Source organism: Haliaeetus albicilla, chromosome 24, assembly GCF_947461875.1.
Source record: "Haliaeetus albicilla chromosome 24, bHalAlb1.1, whole genome shotgun sequence".
NCBI lineage: Eukaryota > Metazoa > Chordata > Aves > Accipitriformes > Accipitridae > Haliaeetus > Haliaeetus albicilla.
In genome coordinates, this window is record NC_091506.1 from 3,211,057 (window position 1) to 3,235,748 (window position 24,692).

The 24,692-nt window shown below is 41.0% G+C and overlaps 1 protein-coding gene across 2 annotated transcripts in view; it reads right to left on the minus strand.

The window, feature by feature from the left end:
• The window catches only part of LOC104320855 (contactin-4), a 348,268-nt gene that overhangs the window by 302,679 nt on the left and 20,897 nt on the right, over window positions 1–24,692 (minus strand). For both annotated transcript variants that reach the window (XM_069811811.1, XM_069811804.1), the window contains exon 2: window positions 5,670–5,714. The gene's annotated coding sequence lies outside the window, so the exon portion shown is untranslated. The remainder of the gene's footprint in view (window positions 1–5,669; window positions 5,715–24,692) is intronic.

Sequence of the window (24,692 nt, forward strand, 5' to 3'; positions counted from 1 at the left end):
AACATTGAGTACAGAGGCACAGGTCTGAAATTTACTTATCAAGTTAAGATTAGTGAATGAATTTATAGTTCTTCAATCACAAGGAGGCGGATGGGCTTTTTCAAATAACTCAAACTGGCACAGGTCCTACAGGGAGCCTTTTAAACCCATGTGTTCTAGAAATGTGAGCAACTGTTCTAGCTTAAATTGCTTCCTAAAAAGAAGTTTTGAAAGGGGCAAAACATTGCTTTTGATTTTAGAAGTCCACCTATGTCCACAACACTTGTAAGATACTAAACACAATAAATCTCATTGAATTTAGCTAGCCTCAATATTATCTTGTTAGCAATTGATTATCTGCAAGAAAGCATATAGTGTTCCTCTTGCAGTTTGTAGGGTAAACTAGGACTCTCCATTCAGATTAACAATCTGCTAAAAAGCATCAAATACATGACGACCAAGCAGCAGTCCAAACTCAATAGGTGTGTTGGGGAAAAGGCATGTCAGAGTAAATGGAGAATCCTGTCATTCCAGACTTGTCATTCCAGCATTTCTCAGGAGCTCTACACTCACTTAAGTATCCCTTGAGGCACCAGCCACCATGAGATACGGGATGACGGATGTACCATCTCAAACAGCAAATCCTACTGTGATTTTAATTAAATTACAACAGACGTTTTATTTTTTCCAAAGCCTCTAGACTCTGTATTCCTTGCTTGCTTCCAGTGATTCAGCAGTTTATTTCTCAATACACTAATCCCTTCATAAGACAGTTTCTCATTCCTTTTAAGTAGTGCTTCTGACAGCAGCTACCTGTATCTGTTGTTTAAGGCTCTTCTTTTTTTATTAAATAGAAGTAGTTTATCTCGGACATACTTTTGCTTGCAGACTCTACCACCTTTACATCCATGAGAAGGCTCCATCTTCTAGCAGTTCAGGAATTGTCTTCACAATATACTGTTCCTCTATACTTTTAAGCTCACCTGACAACAGTGTTGCAGAAATTAAAAAAGGAGGCAGAGGAAAGGAAACCTGAAGCCCAGAGGATAAGCAGCAGACAGTGACACCTGCCCATAAACATAAGCCAGCTGTGAAACGTTCTTCACAATATCTGTAAAATACATGTTTACTTTGCTATTTACAGAGGACTCAATAAAACTGCCAACTGGCTTAGTTGCTAACCTAAAGGGTGCAAAAAGTTCAGTTAATGGGGGGGGGGGGGGGGAGGCAAAATAGGCAAAAGCAATTGCCGGGACCTGCCTCTGCCAGAGCAGGCGGTAGGGAAGCGTCAGCAACTCTGTAATTCAATAACACCTTTGAATCAAGGCTGATGCATCTTGGCCTAGCTATTTAAGCAATGGCTTAAGACTTACTTGGTTTAGTGAGCCTTTATTGTAGTCATGAACGGTTTAAAAATACCATAGTAATTGCTTTTGACCATAATCATCCAACAGCCATTAGCTGTTTATCTCAGAAAATTAATCCTCAAAGGGTGACCCTCATGTCCAAAATATGCTCTCCGTCATGAAGAATGATTGATAAATTATTCCAAGCTAGTCCACAGAACCACTTTTAGCAGCATTTTATCATCAAAGTTACTTTCCCCTTAATCAAAGGCTAATGCAACATGAAATCCTTAAACATGGGCTGCACCATAAGATAAAGTTAGCAACCTTGAAGAGGCTGGAAAATAGCAATTTGCACACATAAACACAAGATTTAAAACTACCATCATAACCTGCATCATCAATCACAAGCAACAGTGGCTTTAACAGGACTATTTTCAGAGTATATTAAACTTCATGACATCTTAACCTTCTTGTAAGGCCACAATAATCTCTTTACAGTATCAAAGAAGTGCAGAAGGGCAGATTTGCTTCACGCAGAAATATTCTTTGCATCAGATTTCATAAATAATGGCATTGCTGCCTTACCAGACATTTGTTGGTGTTATTTTCAGCCCCATATACCCACTCAGAGAACACAGACAACACGTATCTTCACACATACTCTGAGAGACAACACACTCTGAAAGTTTTGCACAACTCCAGGAGAAAGCTCTCACTGAAGTGAGGCACATCTCTTTAGGTAATAGCTCATCTTCCAAAACCTGCTCGCAAGGGAGAGATCTGGGCAGGTGCCCGTGACTTTTAACATAACTTTGTTAAAAGTTTTGTTCATGTATCTGATTGGTGCTTTTGTATTCATCGTGTTCTTGTGAAGAAAAGTCAAGTCGTGAGTATTCCATCCTAAATATTACTGCTACATAAGAAAAAGGAAAAATCTCAAGCAAAATGCTGCCCCTGCAATAATTAATCATAATCCAAGTTGTATGTATCAAAAAGTTGTCATTTTATCCTGCTGTAAAATTAGCAACTCTGAGGTGCCACTTCAAGGAGAGCAGAGACTGCTCATCTTTTAAAAGACACCACTAAATCCACCGTAAAATGGCAGTTTTGCTAATTCAGTTTTTCAAATTACTTTAGAACAATTGATTCAGTTTTAATTGCTCAGGCTTCCCACACAGAGGGGAGCACTGGTGGCATGAGAAACCCAACTAATAGGGGAGAAGGAATTGCTGAAGGAGAGAGGGCTGGCAGAGGGGCACGGAAGGTGCCGAGAGGGAGAAAGGAACTGGCACGGAAGGAAACCAGGAGATAATAAAGGAGGAAAAGACCTAGCAGACCTTCAGAGGAGAAATAGGGAAGGAGTAAGAGGACGTGGTGGCAGATGCATCTGGCAATAAGGAGTCTCAGGAGGAGGACAGTTATTTTCTATGGATCTTGAGAAGCAGAGGGATGCCTGGAGATCACAAACAACTGTCTTTAAAAGAGTGATCTAAAAATTACATGCAGTAAGGCTATATCCAAGTAATCCTCTTGCACACTGACCCACAGCACTTGCAACTGAGCAAGTTTCCACCTGGAACGAGCAGCAGTTCTCCAGATTCAGGTAGCCAAGAGCTACAAGACACAAACATTCACACACCCAGCAAACGGGAAGCTACCACTTTGGTGCTGGATGCCAGTGGAGGAAGAAAGACCCCACAGTTTCAAACTGTGCTGTAATTAACTGCTATTCAGACTATAAAGCAGAAAGCATATTCATTATCATTTCTTTTCCTAGAGCTATTACCCAGCACATTCAGTACTTCTATGCAGGCAAGGACATTCCTCCAGCACAACTGTACACTGTCTGCTGGTAATATTTCTAATTACAATTACACTGTAAGCCTGGTTGTTGAATACAATGCACAGATGCTACGAGCTTTCCAAGATGACTGTTAGCCTGTAGCTGTTTTAATTAGCTTGACAGGTAATAAAGTAGAATTTTATAATTATACTATTACAATGCACAAATGTTTCCTTTCAAATCTGTACTTACTGAGTCACTTAGGTAAACAACAGCCAGTTTTGGTTCACCAGACCAGAAGCAAAACCCCAAACTTGGCTTCCTCTATGCCTTGCTTATAGCTGAGCAAAGACCACGTGCTGCTTAGGAGTCTGGGTTAGAAAATCCTTCCCTCCCTTAGAAATGAAATGTGTATAAAACCTGAATTTGCAGTCCCTGTAAGTGTACTTTTGTCAAGCATAACACCACATGTGATCCCTCACTTCCCTAAAAAGCGTGCTGTGCGTAGTTCTTTAAAAGCACAGAGCTGGATCTCAAGGTATGCTGCTGGCCAAGAGCCCCACCAGCAAGGGGCAGGTTTTAGACACACAAAGTTCGTACAAGTTCTCCGCTCGGGACATCTCAGAGGCTTAGATCAGATTGCTGCTCTGACGCCCCCCACGAGAACACGGTTCTGGCTTGTGGTCCCATTATCAGACCTAAACAAGACACATCCCATCACTGAACTTTTAAGCACTCGTATTCGCTAAGTATCCACACTTAACTTTTTTAAAATACCACTTGACTACAAATGCCACACCGGTTACATCACAGAATTGAGGCATTCAACGCAAATTCCAATCACACTCTCGCTAATGAGAAGTGTTTACCAAACAGTTATGTATTTCTGTAAACAGAAAGCAATTTCCATTCTTCTGTCTACAGTGGTGTCAGCGTTTGCAAGCCATTACTAGTATGGATATAGCTGTCTACTCCAGTCGTTCGCACTTGCTATCAAACTGGCATTTAAGGATTTGGAATGCAGGACACAAGTCTGCAGCCTAAAAATAATATCCTGAGATTTGATCCTGCACTTCTTATTCAGGCTCAATTAATCAAGGTTGCCTAACTCTTCAGAAGTACTTTTCATCAGCAGATTGAAAACACTTTCCAAATGAAATGCCTATCAGTATCTCCTTTTTACTATGGGGAACCTGAAAACGAGATTTCACCCGAGAAAGGGCTTTGAGGCTAATTTAAGAGTACTGTCCAAAGGGATGAGGAGTCCATTATTCAAAGTTATCTTTTATATTAAGAAATAAGCTTTTCCTTTCAGACCATTAGAAAGTGATATATCACAAAATTTATCACACTGTCTTTGAAAACCTCACACAAAGATAGCTTTGCAAATTTCAGAAGGCCCAGGCTGAATAAGAATAGTTTACTTGATCTACAGCAGTAGTTCAGTTTTCACTGTAAACACCACCCAGGACTAAGGAGAAAATTCTGAATTACTCCAAGGAAAAGAAGAATTAAGAAATTAAATATTTTGATCAGAAGGCATCTGTAATCTCTCTGAACAGACAGGGCAATAATGTCTAAAACTGAGAAGGAAAACCACATTTATTTTTTAATTATTTAATTGTAAGCTCTGAAAAGGCTTTGTTCTCCTTTGGAGAAAACATAATTCATACTTAGAAGTATGTTGTTCTTTGATAGCAATTTTATCCATGGAGATTGGCTACATGGAAGCCAAGCTTAGTGGGGCAGTTTTGGGACAGGGCAAAAGCAACATAGTAGGGGTGCAGAGGAAAGCACAGCCAGAAAGGCACAGCCTTCTGTTCTTGACTGGAACAGAGCTAGGCACTCCAAAAAGCAAAATATTTCACACTTAAATCTATGTTTCATACTTGATGTTGTTCCAGGAAAAAAAAAAAAAAGCAAAACCAAAAAACAAAACACCACACCAAAAAACCCACAAGATAATTTCAGGATATATAGGGCAAAACCCATCTCTCAACTAACAATATTGATTCCTTTGGACATTCAAGCTGAGATGCCATTAAGAAAATTTGCGTTTCAGAAGCACCACAGGTTTTTTGGCTAATTCAACTGTAGAGTCAATCATTCAATGATTAATTAAACACCAATTTTGAAAATCCCTTGCAAGAAAAATAAGAGCCTAACCAGAAAACAAAACAAAACCCACTATCGATAACAAGATATCAATATCCTTTTGTAGAAGGTTCATTAAGTTATATACATTCTTTTAAACAATGGTACATCTACAAAAATAGTTTTCTGAAGGCAAGCTGTTCCCTGTTTTCTGTAAGCCTCCCAAAGTAGAATTGCATAAATGCAATATATACACCCTATGAACTTAAATGCAGACCTCTGATATGTTCTTTTAAACAGGTAAACAAAACCCAGTGTCAGTGTACTGAGAAACTAGGGGGCAGATTCTTTAGTCTAAGGCACAAACAATGCAGAGAAGATTTTGACATTCAATGCAATGACGTTAAGAAAGAATAGAAATTAATATCACCAACAAATCAAAATTAGTATTAAAGAATTGTTACCTTCTCCAGTGCATGATACGTAGACTTCAGTCAAATTGCCAATACCTGAAAGTAGAAATTCATATGGAAGGTCAGTTATACTGATATTTTAAGTCATCAAATTCATTCTTATCCACATTAACTTATTTTGCAGAGAAAGAGGCTGTCTTTGATTATTTTGAGTTTGCCATTTTCAAAGCACCACAAGATAAAAGCAGTAAACTGGTCAGATACGCTATAGAATTTTTCCACTGCTTGATTCAAAGTTTCTCCCGACTCCGCTGAGGTCTCCCTCCCGGCGAGCCCCCAGCCGTGGCGCGCGGTTCGCCAGCCCATTGCTCACTGCAGAGCGTGCGCGTTACACAGGGGTTCAGCCACTTCGTCTGGTACTACCTGAACCTTATTTTTTTCATCTCTGACTTCACCAAGGGCTGAAAGCCTTTCAGCTGCTAAAGCCTCTCACAGTGAATCCCCATTTTCCCCCAAAATGCTCTTGGTCTCCCAAAGCTGGCATAAATCTCCAGCTTTCTCCCCCATCACTGCTAACTCAGTGCGACTCTCGGTTGATGACAAACCAACCTAAATCCCAAAGAAAGAGCTGAAGCACAGCCGTTTCCCAAGGAGTTGCAGTACGACCATTAGATCATCCAAACTACTCGCTAATCAAATTTTGAAAAGTGGAAAAACAATGGGAAACCTGTTCAATACATGGTTTTTAATCATATAGCTTCACATGTTCAGTAGCTGGCTATGGGACATACAAAATACATGTGGTAGATGCAGAAGATACATTTATGAAACTAGAACTGGGTAAGCACCATAATGCAGCAAACGTACTAAGAAATATAATCTTTTTTTGCACTATCAACGCATCCCAGATAGGAGAGGCACCCAAAAGTCTGGCACTTTGGCCTAAAGATAAGCATTGGTCATCAATTTTCTAACTGAAGGGTTGTAGGTTGTATTATAACTCAAGATTAAGAAGTCACAACCAGAAGACACCCCACGCTTCTGCTCAAGTCTGTAATACAGTTGCTACCGAACTCCCCGAGAATACAAAAGGCTTCGACACCGCATGGTGTTACCAGTTCTGCTGTGGGAGATTTTGTGTGAAGGAATTACGTTACTGGTGGTCTACAGGCCTACTATGGCTTCATTTAACAAGTACGTACCACTCGCAAGCCATCAGTGGCTTTTAGTAAGGACTTGGTATGACGTTTCTCAGCCTGCGCTTGTTACACTCAGGGAGTGAAAATTGTCACAGACTGGCTCATCTGTGGTTTTGCACAGCACTACTTGCCACCCAGATTTGCTGGAGGGAAGAGCTCCCTTCCAGTTCAAGAGACCTGATGGGCAACAGGTGGGATCCAGCACCAGTGCCGAGTATGGGCGAGCTCGTTCGGAGACGAACAGGCTTCAGGGAAGGCAGAGCCAGATGGAGCCCCACTGAAGTGAGCACAACGCTGGGTAGAGCGCATAAATATTTGACATTCAGAGCTGTGCTAATTAGACATCAAGAAGAAATGAAGGGTTTCATACCAATCAAAATATTACTCTATTTACTGTAACTGTTCAACTTATCACTTCAGTCACAGAAAGTTTAGAAGAACTTGCACAACTTAAGAAATGCTCTAACACCAACATTGCTACATATTTTTAGACACCTACAAATCCATCCGTCGCTGATGAAAAAAAAGACGAAAAAACCTCCAGTTTTTTACTTGGAAGATTCTGATCTTCTCCATACTTGCCTATCCATCTCTAAAGTATCCCTGAACTTACGTGGGCATATAGGGCGCAGAGCCAAAGCCGAAGAGAGGTTTCTTAGAAAACACCTGTCACACAACCTTCAGAATTGCATTTGGTTGGGGTTTTGGTTTGTTTTGTGTTTTGTTTTTTTTAAATCCCTGTCATGCCTGTGTGCATAATTGAGCTGGGGTGGGTTTTTTTTGGCACTCATGTGGGAGACTGGATCAAATCTTCATTTTTCTCTTCCCCCACAATCCGAGCAAATGCACTTACTGCTAAGCCTATTACCGCTTTCTTCTGTTGGAGCTGCTCACGTTGGTTAGATATTCACTCAAGCAGGACATCTGATCTCCCATATGCCCACTGGGTGCTTTGGATACTGAATAATTTTGGGGTAGAAGGAACAGGTGACTGGTTAAAAAACCTCTATATTATAACTTCTGTCTACTTAACAGATCAAACCAGCAGCATGTACCTACTCAAATCCTTCAGAAATTTCAGCTTCCAACAACAGAAACATTTTTGTGGACAATTTCTTAAAACACTTTGCATTGGCAGAGCGATACTGACTTAAACCAGGGAATAGGCAAATTCAGAATGTTTTTCTTTCAGTACAGTACTTCATCCCATAGTAATTGCAAAAGGCTGAACATTGCTCTTCATAGTCACGTGTTTGAGACGGTGATTAAAGTAATTAATGTGATTATCCTCACAAGCAGCACTGAACCTGGACTTCCAGGCTTGAAAACCTAAAGCATTTAAGTTACATTACCCCCAAACATTCAGCAGTGCCCAAGCAATTTTGCTAAATAATAAAAAACCTCCCATAGCCTGGAGGGTTTGGCCCTAGCTTTCCATCAATTCAAACACACATCTTCATCCCAAGTGAAGAACAGACTGGAACAGGTACTGAGGGAAACAGACGGTGCTCTCTCCCCTATGTGACACTATGCAAGACAGCACACTAAAAACTGAATTTAGCAGCTTCAGTATTTTCTGCATCCCTTGTCAACAGAAGGCTTTGAAAAAACTTCAGAACACAGATATGAAGTTGTCTCCAAAGGAAAAGGCAACAACACTCTTTTAATGTGGCTCCCCAGTTGCCACTCCAGTTCTCAAAAGCTATAGCTTCCAAGAAACCTAAAAAGAAATTCAGTTTTGCGCAATCCTCATTTCATGTAAAGGAACAGCACACGCTTCAAGGAAAAAGTCACTTACGGATAAAAAAATAAAAATAGAGGCACCACTTCATTTCACAGAAATACTGTATAATTGCACACACACACACACAAAAATCTACGTTTCAAGTGGAGGCAGTTCTTTGGGAACTGGCAACAGGGAGCGCTGACGAGAGCCTGAGGAAGTGCTGATCTTTCTGCTGCCAGCACAAATCTGTGCATTACACTCCAAGTTTATATTGACACACTAATGCAGACTGAGCTGAAAGAAGCTATCCCACAGAAAGCTGAGGTGCATTTCCCACCTGGAAGTTTGTTAGCATAATATGCAAATACCGACATTCCTAATGCATCTTTCCTCAGAGTACTTGTGTGAGATAAGTCTGCAGAGTAAGGGTGATGGTATTTCTTTATGGGAGGAAATCAAACCTGGTCGATGGCAGGAACATTACTGATGCATCAGGCTCTGAATCCCCAAACCAAAATTTTCCCTTGGTCACTTCAAACATGCAGCAACTAATTTGCTGATGATTTTTCATCTTTTTACTATCCCTAGCTCTATTCTGGGCTTAGGTTTATTGAACTAGCCTACTCTGGCACTGTTTTGTATTGCCTGCCAAACCATAGACTAGTGTTGTCCTAGCTTCCAAATTTGCTGGTTTTAAGGAAGCCTAAATAAAGAAACTATGAGACTTCGCATCTCTCTGCTTCACTCCAGTCTCAAATGAGGCACTCCAGAAGCCCTCAGACTGCAGATTTGTCTTTATCTGAAACCTTCTATATACTGCTTAAGAGCTTTCCCACTTCTGTTTTCTAATACAAACTTGATATCCTTCAAACCTTTCACTTGCTGTAAACGCAATATTCTTCACTTAACAGCAAGCAAGCTATAGAAATGCGAGAACCACAAGCCTGCTAGCCTAGGGGCTTATTAACACAGGTTATTAAATAATCAAGTGCATCTGAACCTGTTCTTGCTTATTTTTGTTTCCAGCAGTCCTACCAGCCTTCGTGAGGAAAGACATTCCTGCAACCGCTCCTATTGCTGTCCCTATTCCCGCTCCTGGAGGGCATTTCTCAGAGCAAAGCCCATGCCCACCCAGCTTTGCCCTAGACCTGGCTCTGCTCCCTTCCCAAAAACAAAGCCAGAGGACCCTAACTCTGAAATATCACCCAGTTTTACGACCTACATCAAGAGATGATCAGCAAGTGGTCTAGCAAAGAGGGTACCAAGCATCAGCCACATCATTTCCTTGCTGAGACATACGTCTTGCACAACAGGAACCCACACCTGATCCAGCATCACCTACCAGCTGCAGCTGAGACACAGTGCAGCCCTTCCTCAGTAACATTTGGATCCTTGGCTCGCCTCCTGTTTGTGAATTCAAACATTGTTATTAACACAATAGATTGATTATGGGAGCTAAATGGCAAAGACACAGTTTTCTGAATCTGAAATATAAATCCACTATGCATTTGTCACAGAAGCATTTCCTGTACATTTAAACATTGTTTAGTGAGTCAGCCAAAAGCATTTTGCAAGTGTAATCTATCTCATGGAGGAAAAAAAAACCTCAAAAAGCCTAATCACCATCATAGCTCTCCCACGGCTTGATAGGTTTAACTTCAAAGTAAAATGCTGTCAAAATAGAGATCCCATGTGGTTTATTATAACAAAAAAAGTGAAAATTAAATATTTCACAGTGTTATTTTGAGGTAGAAAAATACCTTGGTCTCATCAAGTGGGGATGAGCACTACATATTTATATTGGATTTTTAGGCTTTACAATGCCATTTGTTTGATGTCATTTGCTTCACAAATGAAAAGAACATTGACCTGCATGACTGCATATTGATAATAAAATAATCTTTAGACACCAGAATTCTTTGGAGAGATTGTCAAAGAAACCTCAAAATGATTCACCAGCTGGTTCATAAATTGAACCTCTAAGCTACATAACCCTTAAAATTGTCTTCTGTTACTTAAAATGGGCTTCCCGGCTCCACCAGAATAGGCTCAGAACAACTGCTTGCTGACTGTACACAGAGGAGAGGCACCTGTTTGAAAGAGATGTTCCTCCACACCTGTTTTCCCATAGAGATACAGGTGAAGAGTCCATATATCAGTAAAACGCTCAGAATAACTACAGGAGACTGCATTCAGAGAGGATGATGTGTTCATCACCTTTCTACTTTAAATGCAAAGTAATGAAATGCATTCAATTGTTTTGCATTGTCCGTGAGCGATACTCGAGTCTCTCCAAACTGCTGATTAAGAGATCCTTTGCTCATTTGCATGTAGTGCATCAACCCAGCCACTTACCAAAGGTTATTTTAACTGAACGTGTCAGGCTTTGATGACGTAAAGGGAAAATTCACTTCAGGTACAGTCAGGGTTTTTTGCATCTGTTTTCTCATTACCAAGACATAACATCATCTTTGCAGTCCACTACAGCTTGTTTTCCAAGCAACAGAAGGGGCTGGATTGTACCAGTTCCTCACTAAGAAAACAACCACATTTTATTCACCATCACTGTAAGCTGCAGGTTTATAACCTGCTTAATTTTTAATGAGATGTCAAGAGCCCATGTAGTAGTTCTAATGCTGTACAAGACCTGGGCTTAACTCCTCCTCCCCAAGGAACAGAGGTTGCATGAGCTCTCCAAACCATCACCAGCCCATGAGCGGCTCCGCTTGGTGGTGACTGAAAAAAAGGCCACCACAGCTTTACAGAACCAGAGGGGATCTCCTAATACTTCTGCACTTTCTTTTCAAGTTTCTACTTGGCCAAAAGCCTGCCTCAGCTGAAGGGCACAGCACAAAGGATATTGTTCAATGTCACAATCTGAGTGGTTCTTTGCATGAAAGAGCAAGCAGAAGTTAAGAGGCTATACCTACCAGGGAAGGGAGGGGACCATTAGTTCCCCTTCATTTCTTGTTCCTATCACTCTATTATATTAAATCTTTTCTTACTGGGATTGAAGTGCCAGAAGCGAAAATTAAGCGATCAGAAATAGCTCTAATCACTTGTAACCAATTACAAAATACCAAACAAGAAAGGTCAGTGATTAAAAAAAAGAAAAAAAAAATCAGGCACCGAGTAATTAATGTGTACACAACTTGTAATAATTAGCAACCTTGATGGTTAATTTCGCATGGTTTACCATCCAGTTTTTATTTGAGGTGACAATTTAGTGCTTATTTGCTAGCTAAGGTATGTATTCACATAGTGCCCTGATTGCTGTAAATGAAGGCCTTAAATATTTACTGCTAGTAAAACATTTTAAACTTTTAGCAAGATTATCTTCTAATACTCAGTAGTGTGAAATTTTTATGACCTTATGTGTTGAGGAATAATCTTCTGCAACAAGATAAAATGTATGTACGCCCACAGTCTATCCTTGCTAGAGCTACAGCTCCATCACCATTAAATTGTTTGTTTTCCTTTTTTTTAATTTGTTCCTTGTCCTTGCAAACCAGAAGACATTTCAGATTGCCTACATACTCCCTCAACACCATGTTCTCCAAAAAATGAGGTCTTTTGCTTTCTAAGTTAGTTTCTTTTAAAAATTGCTAAGTTACGTAACTAGGTCACTCAGTGCACAGATACTTGAAGTCTGCACAGGGTTTTGAAGTTAAACACGTACACACCAACCACAAAATACACACCTCCTGGTGCTCACCCCCATTCTTTTATATAAAAAGCAACAGTATGAATAAGATATTTAACTTTATATTGCTCTATTCAACCAACACGGATCAAGGTTAGATGAACACAAGACATGACAGTGGCACCAAAAAAAAAAAAAATCAAGCCTCCAACATTGGACTAGAAAGTCCACGTGGATTTTGCAGGTTGCCACCACAAACACACACTGTAGGGTGTTTGGTGTGGGAAGCACACAGCCAGGGTGGGTCTGCTCATCTCAAGGGTGCCCCAACATAACAAGTAGCATTTTTTAATTCTTTTTAACCCACTGCTCTCTGAAGCATTGGGGAACAAAGGGGTGGACTTGAAGTTTCAATAGCCCACGCACTGTTGTATTTCCATTTATTAATGCTCTGAAAATCAGCAGAGGCATATTGACATGCTGCTGCTGCTCTTGGAGGCTCACTGACAGCCCAGGATGAAGGTGGGAGAGCCAGCCACTTACTTGAAGAGCAGCACTCGGTGGAAAGGCAGTGGATATCCCAAGGAAATGCCTCTATTTCTACTGCCTTGAGAAAAACCTTTTGTTTTTAAAAGTGCTGAATTGTAACTAAACCGAACTGTTGCATAATCAATCTTTAAGACAATCAATTTAGCAAGTCCTGGATGCCACTAGGGAAAGCTAGCAGCAATACCCACAAAAGCCACCTTGACCTTAACAGCCAGCTAAACAAAGATGTTTATATACAGTATTTTCAGAATAGGAAACGGATACATGACTTGCCAATAGTTTGCAGTCTTAATATTCAGCCTGCTCTAAGCAGTGCACAGCAAGGGAAGCAAGTAAGTATAATAAAATTGATACTATACACAGCAACAGCAAAAGCCTCATGAAAACTTCCCAAATGCAGAAGAACGTCATTAGTGACTGGCATCCAATAAATCTCACTTCCCCAGAAAAAGCATCCAGGATTTCTTGTTCAGGGAAATTCCATCACTAATCAGAAACCCATGTCATGAAATTATGTCTCAGTCAGAGGTTTATTCCAAAGGATCATAAAATACCCGAGAATAATGAATGCACATAAATAACAAAACGCAATCTTTAGTTTTCTAAGTTCCTTCTAAATTATCAGTTTATAGATGAAACTAATTGATACATCCAAAAATCTCAGTATTTACTAGCAGCAGGCAGCAAATAAAGGCAAGTACAAGCTAAAAGCCTAAGAGCATGAACAAAACCAGAAAGGCTGGTGGAAGTAATAGAGAAAAAACTTTGTATCTGAAATAAACCAAAGGAGCATGTGCCATGCAAGGGGCAGAGATGAGACCGTCCCTCTCCTGTGACAACTGAAAGCAGTACATGAAGACAAAGGTCCAGAAAGTCCTTTTATTTAGTTTAGTGCCAGCTATTTAATGCACAAGTACTTTTTTTTTTTTAAGGTATAAAAATAGGCAAGTCCTGAACAATAAGACTAAAATACTTTGAAGCAAGAGATTTAAGCGAAGGCCACGTACATGTATCACCTACAGCCTGCACAAACTCTAAATACTAACTGTAAAACCAAAGGAGCTTAAGGTACAGTAGCAAACTGCTTCCTTCAAATTTCAACTAATTTTGTAACTGATTTTCCTAAATCTGAACAGAAACAGTAACAGACCATGAGTATTTTTCATCCAGCATGCAGGCTACCTCTTCCCCTTTAACTTCCCACTCCTGCAGCAACACCCTGCAAAAGAACTAGGGAATATTTTATCAATTTATTCTCTCAGAGTCACTAGGTTATGACTAGGGGGAAAAGAAAAAAATAAAAATCTGTTGCAATGTAATCTATCCACATTCAGAAGCAGAGAAAGCTATTACTCTGCGTCCTAGTGATACCAAGCCCTTTTCATACAAACAGTAGAACAAGCTAAGCTACCCAGCCTTGACATCTGTCAAAACAGAACAGGTCTCAAGTAGTAATTTATATGGGTAGCTTTTTTTCCTCCTCTCCTTCCAGTAGTTCAATTATTGCAGCAGCATCATGAATAAGTGGTGTTATTTTCAGGGAAAATTAGAGAAAAAGAAAAGGAACTATAATAAGCATAGGATTTACGAAAATCCCCCCCCCTTTTTTTTTAATGTATATATAAATTACTCTCCCTCCCTTCACTGTCTTCTGCTGCAAACATGATCAGTTCAACAGTTTCCCCCTATTTCAGATTCATCAATTTTGCCACAATGTCCTCTCCATTATTAAGTCCTATTTGTCTTAATCACCCAATTAGTTTGACTACATTAATAGGTGTACAGGATGCAGGGGAAAAAAACAAACACACACACACAAACACACAGCTCTTAGCCCCTACCCCTACACCCTGGGTAATCTAAAAGTAGTAATGAATTTAGCTATAAAAATTAGTATGTCAGCACTAGGTAGTGTCATTGTTGACCTAGTGGAGCACAGTCATGCCTTCGGGCTATGTTTTTACATGCAGATAATTTGTGTTATAAGAAGCAGGCCAGATTTGTTTACACAGTCAGCGGTCCACGTAGCATCAGCCAAGCACATCATCACCTTCCATGGGTATTAAAGCTGGTGCAGATGGAAAGAAGGCTGAAAAGGTCTTGGATCATTTTGGTAACAGTAGCATTTTAAAGGACAGTGAATATAAAGCCCAGTATTTTTCAATTCTCAGCTGCTCAGTTCTTTTCTGTTCTTAGCAATAGGTACTCCTGCCTTGATCCTTTGGCACCTGACACTAAAACTCAAGCAAGAGCTAAGGCCACACTTCAGTAAAACGGGCACATTAACGGTGACATGCTTTTCAAAGGCTAACACTCCCAGCAGCTTCCTTTTGATGGGGTGACGGTCTCCTAAGCTGACGCAGCCCACAGGGTAGAGGAGGGAGATCAAAGGAAAGGAGTAGGGCTGGAAGCCGCAGACGGACCTGCTCAAGGATCACAAATAACCCCACCAGAGCAGACAAAATCCTGTTCGTGAAGGTCAAAACTGGAGCTCGGCAACCGTGAATCCCACGAACCAGCATAAAAGACTCAGCCAGCCACACCGCATTTTCAGCCGCGTAGGCAGAACGCCTAGAAGAGCAAACCTGGTCCCGAGCACGGGAAAACATCTCGCTAGATCATGTTTTGACCCTGCCGATATTCGGGGGATCTGAGCTTGCCGCAGGAGAGCTACGTTACTGTGCTGTCGAGAAGGGCAAAGCATTCAGGATCTCAAAGAAAGGAAGCTGCAAAAAGAAAAGGATGTTTGCTTTAAATGCAAACAACCGAACCTCAAAAATACTCATGGGTGGGTTTCGCTTGGGGGTTCTTTTTGGGGGGGAAGAGTACAAACATGCAACATCTTTCTGCCTAAGAACTAGGAGGAAGCTTTGCCCTCCTAGAGATGAGGGGAACCACACTGCACGGCCGGTGTTAACAGCAAGGGCCACTTGGCCAAGACCCACAGACGGACGAGCAGAGCTCAGGAGAGACAAAACCCAGGAGCTTTTGGTCGTCATTTTCTAAAAGTGCACACTCTTCGCCGTTTCATCGATACGTAGCTTGAATCCTGCCAAGCTACAGCACCTTTTTCCAGCTTGCGTCCTGCAGCCCAGTGCAGCAGAGGTGCAGGAGGCGGCGGGGAGGTCTGCAGCCATCCCGCGGCATCCCCAGCTCCCGGCAGCACATGCTTGGGAAGCCTGAACAGTTTGGAGCAGGATTTGATCCCCTCCCAGCAGCTTCCATGTCCTTAACTGCAGCCTCCGTAGCAAAATAGCCAGTTGGTTAATTACATTGTTCCACCAAACATTTATTATTAGTAAAACAGATTTGTTGTGGCTGCCGGGCCACGACTGAGGATGTGAAAATATGTTTTGAAAGCCAAAAGGAGAGGACCAACTTTCCCATAATTTGGAAAAATCTGAAAATAAGAAAAGACGTTCATAGCATCCAATATAAAATGTTAATGTTCAAGGTATACACAAATATAAAATTAACTACATATGCATTTCAGTAAATATCCTTCTTCATAAAAATGAGAGCTCTGTAAGATGGTATAAATATGTTTTGTACATATCACAAGAAGGTATAAATATATCATGTGTATCTTTATATATATATATCCCACATGAAACGTGCTGAGAAATTTAGCTCTATCACGACAAGCACTCACACACTTGAAACTTTCAGAAATTAAAGTTTTAACAAAACTGAAGTTTTGTTCCTTTGCGCGTGCATTACTGTTATCTTTTATATAATGTATTGAACTAAAGCCTTGGGTGGAGTGCAGCTTAGAAGTAAAGAAACAAGTAACAAAACCGTTTTGCTACATCTACGTAAATCAGGCTCTGGCTTTCTATCTGAAGTCTTTATTATTACTGCAACAGAGTTGGCTAGCAAGTGTTTGAGAGAAATTAAAGCAAGGCAGCTCAAAATTTTTTTTTTTTTAAAGGGTCTTAAGTAGTAATGACTTTTTACAGAAGTTTTGATTTTGTCAAGTATATTTGTTTTCCCTAAAAAAAAAAGTTTGTTGTAGTTTTTTCAGAAGAAAAAACTAAAAAGCTTAAGTATTCAGCAAGTAAGCCCATTTTCCTCAGTTTCTGGTTTTCTAGCCAGTTCTACTAAAAATGCAACTTAATTTAAAATTCACATCAGTGTCAAAATCAATCCTATCTCTTCCTTTTAATTCTACTTGAATCTACTGCTCAAAGGTGGCATGTAACATTAGGGGTCTTGCTATGATCCAGCTGGAATCAAGTGCAGCTGATTCATTTCCCCTCCCCACTCCTCTTCAAGGAGTTAAGTCCAATATCTCCATCTTCAAAGTCATTATTCTATCAATATGCTGAATAATTTAGTAGGCAGCTGTTTGACTTGACATTTTTATACAGGTCATAAACTCACTAATACACTGAAACCTATGCCTTAACTAGTATTTCCATGGGGTAAGGCTGCTTGGGGACTAAGCCACATATATGCCGCTTGCAATTACACACCACAGGACTGCCCGAGTTTCACCTGACTCTGTAGCTATTTAATACATATTTTGATGACCAAAACCAATCCCCCCCCTACAGAAGCCATACATTGCTATTTACACATTTGAATATGAACGCTGATAGCATGAACTTTAGGATATCTGTACAACATTAAGGATATTACTTAATCCTCAAAGGCTAAGCAGCTTACGATTACCATTGGGCTATCTCAAAAGTAGGAGGAAGGGCGGTCAGGGGTTTCTTTTGGGCAAGAACTCCTGGCTGTTCATCCACAGAGCTCTGCCCTGCTGATCAAGTCACAGGGGACTTGGCCAAGTACCTGGAAGTTGCTATTTAAGAGAGATTGGGGGGGGGGGGAGAAAACTATCTAGCAGCTAATTTCCTAGATAGCTGTTCCTATTTCTTTTCAGTATTCCTTTCATACGCAAATCTAAAAAGCATGGAAATATAAATATACGTGAGAGAATAGAAGAGAAGGAAGTAACAAGTAAATGCAATGGGAGGGAGAGCCTGGAACAACACAGCGCAGAAATCACCAATGCAAAAGCTCCAGTGAAAAACATTGTAAAGCTACGTTGCATAGAGTAAATCCTCTTTGTATACTGCTACTACAGCTCAACAATGGAAAATACTCATCTCATAGCACTTTTCTATAGTTTGAGCAGGAGTTAACTAAAATACCTCTAAGGTTTTGACCAGCTTTAGACCTTAATTGACCACTATATGCTGTGTATGGCTCGCAACCCCATCATGCAAATAAATTTCAAGTACACTGTTAAAGTAGACCCCAATGAGTCAGTGAGAGCCCAGCTCCTAGATGTTTCTGAATACAAATTAATCCTATTAATCCTTATTTACATCCATGAGAAGACCAGCAGATTTTAGAGACCCCCTTCCAGAAGTCAAGAGCAAGCAAAACGTTTCACAGGAGTCTCATTAGCTACAAGGCTTCTCTGACTGACATAATGGTAACTACTACTACCAACACACCTGGAGACCTCTCAGCACCTTATGTTTGTTAATTCTTGTATCAGGACTTGCTTTCTTATATATAAATGAAGATGGCTTGTCTGCAGGACACTAAGCAGCAAGTCAGTAATTAACTCCAGGTACATGCTCACATCTTCTGGAAGCTGTATTATCAACCTAGTAACGTTAGCTTTACCAAGGGAGCCGTGTAGGAGATATCAGGATAAAGAAAATAAAATTCTGAGAAACAGAGCTCAACAGAGACACAAATAAACATAGAGCCTACCCCTGCTTTTTGAACAAAGCAATTTACCCAATCCTGTGCTTAATCCTCAGATAGACAGACACTACCTTCAAGCAAAAGTCTTACTCCACCGTCTTCTACAATTCCCAAAAGCCTTTTGACAGCACAAGCCTTTCCTGAGCAGGACCCACAACAACTCCCCCCTCCAAGAGCCCCCTGCCAACTCACGGGGGGCCAGGTCCTGGGGTCCCCCTTCTGCTCCGTGCTGCTCCTCGGTGCAAAGCCAGCACCCAACCCACTCTCCAGAGCCTGATGCTCTCTGCCGGCCACCTTCTCTCGTAAGCTCCTGCAGAACTCCATCTCCTCCCACCCCCCCTCCAGGTGTGCTTTTACCCACCCAACTGCACCCACCTGGGCACGGGGGGGGCAGAGCCATGGGCAAACCTGCTCTGTGGACAAGGGCTGGCTGAAAAGCTATGTGGTGCGTTATCGTTAACACCTGTAATGCCTTCCACAGGACTTGGGTGAGAATGTTGGGATGGGAAAATGCTAAATGAGGAAGAAGACTGGAGCTGAAATGCGGCTTTGATGCCACCTACCTTTCACGTAGGCAGAACGGGAGGGGGCACCTCTCGGAGCTTCTCCGTCAGTCCCAGCAATGAGGTGATTGCTATGGCACAACGTTTCTGGACAATACGAATCTGACAGTGGCATGGCTGGGAGCTATTTTGTTAAATGCAGAAGCAGCAATGAGAAGTGAAAAGATACCCTCCCTTGAGCAGACAGAAAATCTAAACCCAGGGGTCTAACCAGCAAAGCAAAGAAAAAAACCTTTCATTACCAAGGCACCCAGCAGCTCCAGCCCAATAGGAGACACGGACTATCCCACGAGATAATACCGTCCTTCGTGCCACTCAAAGCTTTTTTGTGAATCCCAAATATTCTCCCAGATCTTATTAGAGAAACACAAATGCTAATGAACCGGCCTTGAGCAAGCAGCAGCATGGGGCATCTCCCCTCTCCATCAAACCCTTCCCAGCAGACACCTCACAGCACGCATAATGAAGCAAAGACTTTTCCCAGAGCTGTTATAAACCCAAGGTATCCTTTCTGCTACACATCGGGGGGGATGAAAGCCCCTACCGGGATCTCAGAGATCCTCTGTTACGGTAACGCTCGGAAAACACTGTATTTCTTTTAAAAGGACAAGTGCTGTAGGCCGGAGGATGGGATGGCAAGAAACGGGCTGTGACTGTAAAGTCTGGCACCGGAGTGACTCTAAGTGGGGTAATGGAGGACTGAGGGAGCGAGGACAGCAGTGAGGGGAATAAAATTACCATTACTAGTACTGGACATGAAAGCCACCATTGCCCTTGATGGCATTCATAAAGTATACCCTTAGTAGGTATTACTGTAATAGGGCAATATTTTTTGTTCGAGCTGCTACACGGAAAGCGTTCATCCATGCCAAGAACGGAGGTCACTGTCTCACCGCTTCCTCACCGCCTGCACTGGTATTTCTACTCGAGAGACCCAGCACTCCCTCCTGTTACAAATTCTCTTTTTAAGGAGGGGCAGGTTAGTATTAGGAGACAGAGAAAATATTTTAAAATGGAAAATGAACACAGGCCAAAAGCAAAATGCAATTCCGCATGCCTAAGCTTGCGGAAAGCTAACCTAACCCGTCCAAAGGAGACCCAACTTTGTCTAGACAACAACAATTTTGGCCACAGAAACTGTTAGACACATTGAAAAGGAAGGAAAGTCAAAAGATTTGCTCTCAACTGCAATTATTTTAACTACATATAAATACATCACTTTCTTTACAAGGTATAAATAACTACATGCAATTACATGCTAATTACTTACAATTAAATTGCAGTGTAAATACAGCAATGCACAAAGATAATCAGATGGTTACTTGTACAATGTAAATTAATTGATAACGGGAGATTTACAATTGCAAATTAGAGCGATTACATTTTGAATACTGTGTTAGATGTTAGGTATCACACACAGTTAATCACTGAGCTTTTTTTCCCCCCAAGAGGGTAACATGATGCATTACACATGGCAGTGGGTACCCCACTCTAGGGTGACAAAGGGAGGAAGTAGGTGACAATTTTCTGAGTCAGCACACACCCCCTTTGCTGTTATTTCCGACATAATTATCCTACATAATTTCCATCGCTATCTGTTATCTGAAACATTCTCCATGCCGCTGGCAGGAGGATACTTACTTCTGATTAGCTTTGGAGAGAGAAATTTCTACAACCTTATCTTTCACTTGCATTTCTGATTCCCTCTCCTCTTAGCTCCATCCGGCACTCAATTTACTATCACTTGTGTGGCCATCTACAGCTATAAACATAAATTGTCTGCAATTTTACGCCTTCAAAATCCTGGGATTTTTTCATTATTTCACCAACATGCAGAAGGCAAATCTACCATCTATTCATAAAATAACAGCAGTGGGTGGTTTTGCTGCTTACTGGAATGTGTTTGTCCTTTTCTTAAAGGTTGTGCATGCCTGTGCGTGTGTATTTATGTTATTCCAGAGCGTCTGCCTGTTGTCCCCAGTTCCTGCTAGAAAAAGGATGTCTGCGGTACCCGTTTGTTGATTTTCTATTGACTTCTGTTTGAGGCTGAAGGTGTTTCTCATTACTTTCTTATAATACAGTGAGGATACCAATTTAGCTACATTGACCTTGTAATGACGTTTATTTATTCTTGTATTACTGCCTGTGTTGAGCATTCTGTGTCTGTGTTTTGCTGATTTGGGATTACGTGAAGCAGCTAGTAGGCTTGGTATACCAGCCTGCGTGTGGTCAGTAATCTTGAATCAGCTCTTGATTTTAGCCCTGCTATAACGACTTCCAGGATTGTGAGATGCAGTTCAGTTGATGGGACAGTTTTGCTTAAATGCACCCGACCTAAAAGTCAGAAGTCCGACAGATAATTTAACACTTAGTGTCAAATTAGGCAGTCACATGGCAACACAGTGTAGGAAGAGAACAGTAACCTGTTCTTTGGTATAAGCACTCGGAACATCATGGCCAACCTCAACCGTTTAAAGTAACTTTCAACATAAATCTGCAAGAGTTGAGGTTTTTTTGCCGTCTGGTTCATGGCCCTTGCTTTTTCATTTTATATTTAAACTTTTCAAACATCATCCTGCAAATAGCGAGAAACGTATTTCAAGTGGAAGGGGAAAGTACACCATGCTATGCCAACAGAAATAATGAATTCCTCCTAGGGTTGTTGAGGCATGTACTGATTAATACTACAACTGCACATTGCAAAAAGAGGACAGTTTGGTAGTCTAAATGGCTGAATTTTTATTATTTCCTCAATAAAGAAGAAAATGGTGCCAGAATGCTTATTAGAAACTGAGGTCTCAATTCTCTCTGAATGAGGTTTTTGTACCCCACAATGAGATACTTAAGCTCCACAAATTTGACACATGAAGAGATCCAATGGGAAGTGCATAAATACTGGACAATCTGCTAGAATCTCTTGCTTAAGCAGCGCTGAATGCCTGCATAAATGAGAACTTCAGGATTTTTAGGGTGTTCAGAGATAGTGAGTTTCAAGTAGAATGGTAATTTTCTGACTATTTTTTCCCTGCTGGTAGTCTCGAAGATGCAGAATTATTGCAGGCTCACATAACATGCCATTTTGTTATGAGAAAAGTTGTTATTTTCAAATGATAACCGTGTAACTCTTTTTTTTTTAGTAATTTATAAATCCAACCCAAGTACTCCAACAGCTTTGAAAATACTTTCTAGCATGTGGACATTTTCCCCCTTGTCACAGCTTTTACACCACACCCTCCCAAGCCAAAGCCTGGTGTATCTTGATGCTACAGATAAGAACTGAACTAAGATCCAACGCAGAAGCCTGCAATGCGGCGGAGGGAGGGAGAAAGGGGCTTGCGGGTCTTGTTCTCCACAGATCTCTGCAGAGAGTGAGATAGATACCCATCAGCACACAGGGAGATCTTCCAGTGTCCATGGCCACGGGAAAAGAGAAAGTTGAGAAGAAACCCATTGTGAGCAGGTCACCTGGAGCTTGGTTTTTTGCTTAATTTGGAAAGGAAAGGCTCACAAGCAAAGTGTGCTTCTGGTTTCATTTCCTTGAGGGGTCAGGTAGAATACCAAGGCACGGTGGTCCAGATGACAAGCGCTTTACTTCTGCGGTTTGATTAGTAGCTAGGTAGGAGCCTGAACATGTAAGAGGGGACAATTCAACTGGAAATCTCTATTAAATTTTTTGCTTACAAAATAAGAAATTATCAGCTCTATGATCTGTAGGTCACACAGCTAGCTAGGCCGTGTAACCTGCAGGTTAAACATGCATGATTATATATCGCTTGTTAGAAGTATGACTGAACTAATTGATGGAAAAATCCTGCTGCACCCAACTGACCTTATTATTGTTCAGATTAAGAAAAGGTCCCTGCAGAGCAATGACAGCCAGCGCTTCAAGAGTGTTTTCAAACCTAATGCGGTATTTTACCAACATGCAGAGATATTTCACACTGCAGTCACCCCTAACAGCATCCTGTATCAGATGACAGAAAGGAACTTGCCACCCATCATGGGGAGACCGCACAGTAATCCTCGGAGAGATGCTGTACTGGCAGGATCATTAAAATGCATGACATATAGTCTGGCTGCAATCAGATCAGCAGTGCATGGGAATATGATGTCTATAATAGGGAACATACTGGCTCCAACCTTCGTATTCATTTGGGATACCTTTACGACATCACAGTTGGACTGACTTATTTCGTAAAGGGGAACGGGCCATATGTACAGGTCTCCAGTTGGCAAGCGTCGCGAGGAAAGGAAACACAGAAAGCATACGAGCAGCTTTTTACAGCAAGTCCAGCTGAGAATGAGGTTATGATTTTCAGTTTGCAAATTATTAGTGTATGCATGGGTAAGAATATAAAGGTTCCCTTACAAAAGAGAGGCAGGGAAACAGAGCACATTTTACTTATTCTTCAGCTCTATTGTACTTTCTCGGTAGGAGGTGAAAACTGGCAATTACTCTTGAAGATGCACAGATAGGAAGATAGAACATAAATCAAAATAAAAAGAATATGAATGCATTCTTCAGTTATTCAATGGGTATTTATTCAACCAAGGTGCTTGGGAAAGACTGTTATAGCAAGCCACACAGTACATTATGAGAAGTTTCTCCAATCTGCTTGATGTTACTTGGCAATCAGAAGAAAAGGAGATGAAGAGAAGCGACGGTAGTGTATGCAGCACACAATCCAAATAAAGCCATTTGGAAAGAAAAGGTCGGTACTGGTCGGGTTGACATGAATAGTATTTCTATAAGATGCAAGTAGTTCATAATAAATACATAGATGAATTTTAGGAACACTTACAACATTTCTATTCTTGAACTCTAAGGGGATTTTAAAGGAAGAGAGGAAGACATTCACGTGGACAGTACTTAATTTTAAAGACCATATTCTTGCTCTAAAAAAAGCCTTTGTGTATTTGAAGGTCAGAATTCAGATGAACTTGCTGGAATTCATATTCATCAGGAAGAAACAAAGTAAGTCCTGGGAAGCCCATTAAAAAAATATAATGTGCTTTTTCCTCAGGAATTACTCTGAAATTGGGTGTCATGTATCTGACTTAATGCTCTAATGGTATGACTTGAACACTGGGGGAGGATTTACAGGAAATATCTGTTCCTTATCTGATTATAGAAAGAAACCAAAGTCTTGCAGTCTGACACTCCAAGGTGGCTTGCTGTCAACCTAAACCTCCAAAATTAACTATTTATCATTGGATTAAAACAGAGCTCAGATCGGCCACATTGTTCAAGCTCAAAGACTATCGGACCCCAAAGGAATAGACCAAAAAAACCCACAAAGCCAGGCAGGAAAACACAGAGGCACAGAAAAAACGAGGTGACCCACTGACTCCTTCAGAGCAAGAAATACCACGGTGGGCGCTCAGACCAGTCCTATAGACAACACCGCTTTCCAAGTTACAGGCTGGAAATTGTGACAAACCAAGCTTGGTGGCAGTTGTTACCAGAACAAAACGCCTTGAAGAACAATTTCTGTATGAGAAATGATTCGGGAGATTGCCAGCTATCAAGAAATCATTCAGAAAAATCTTTTTGGAAAGTCTCTCCTAATGAAAAATGCAGAAGCTCATCACGAGAGCCTCACTTTTCGAAAAGAGCAGTACAGAGGTTTTGTCGAGGCTGGAGCTTTGCAGATGTGATTTTATCTT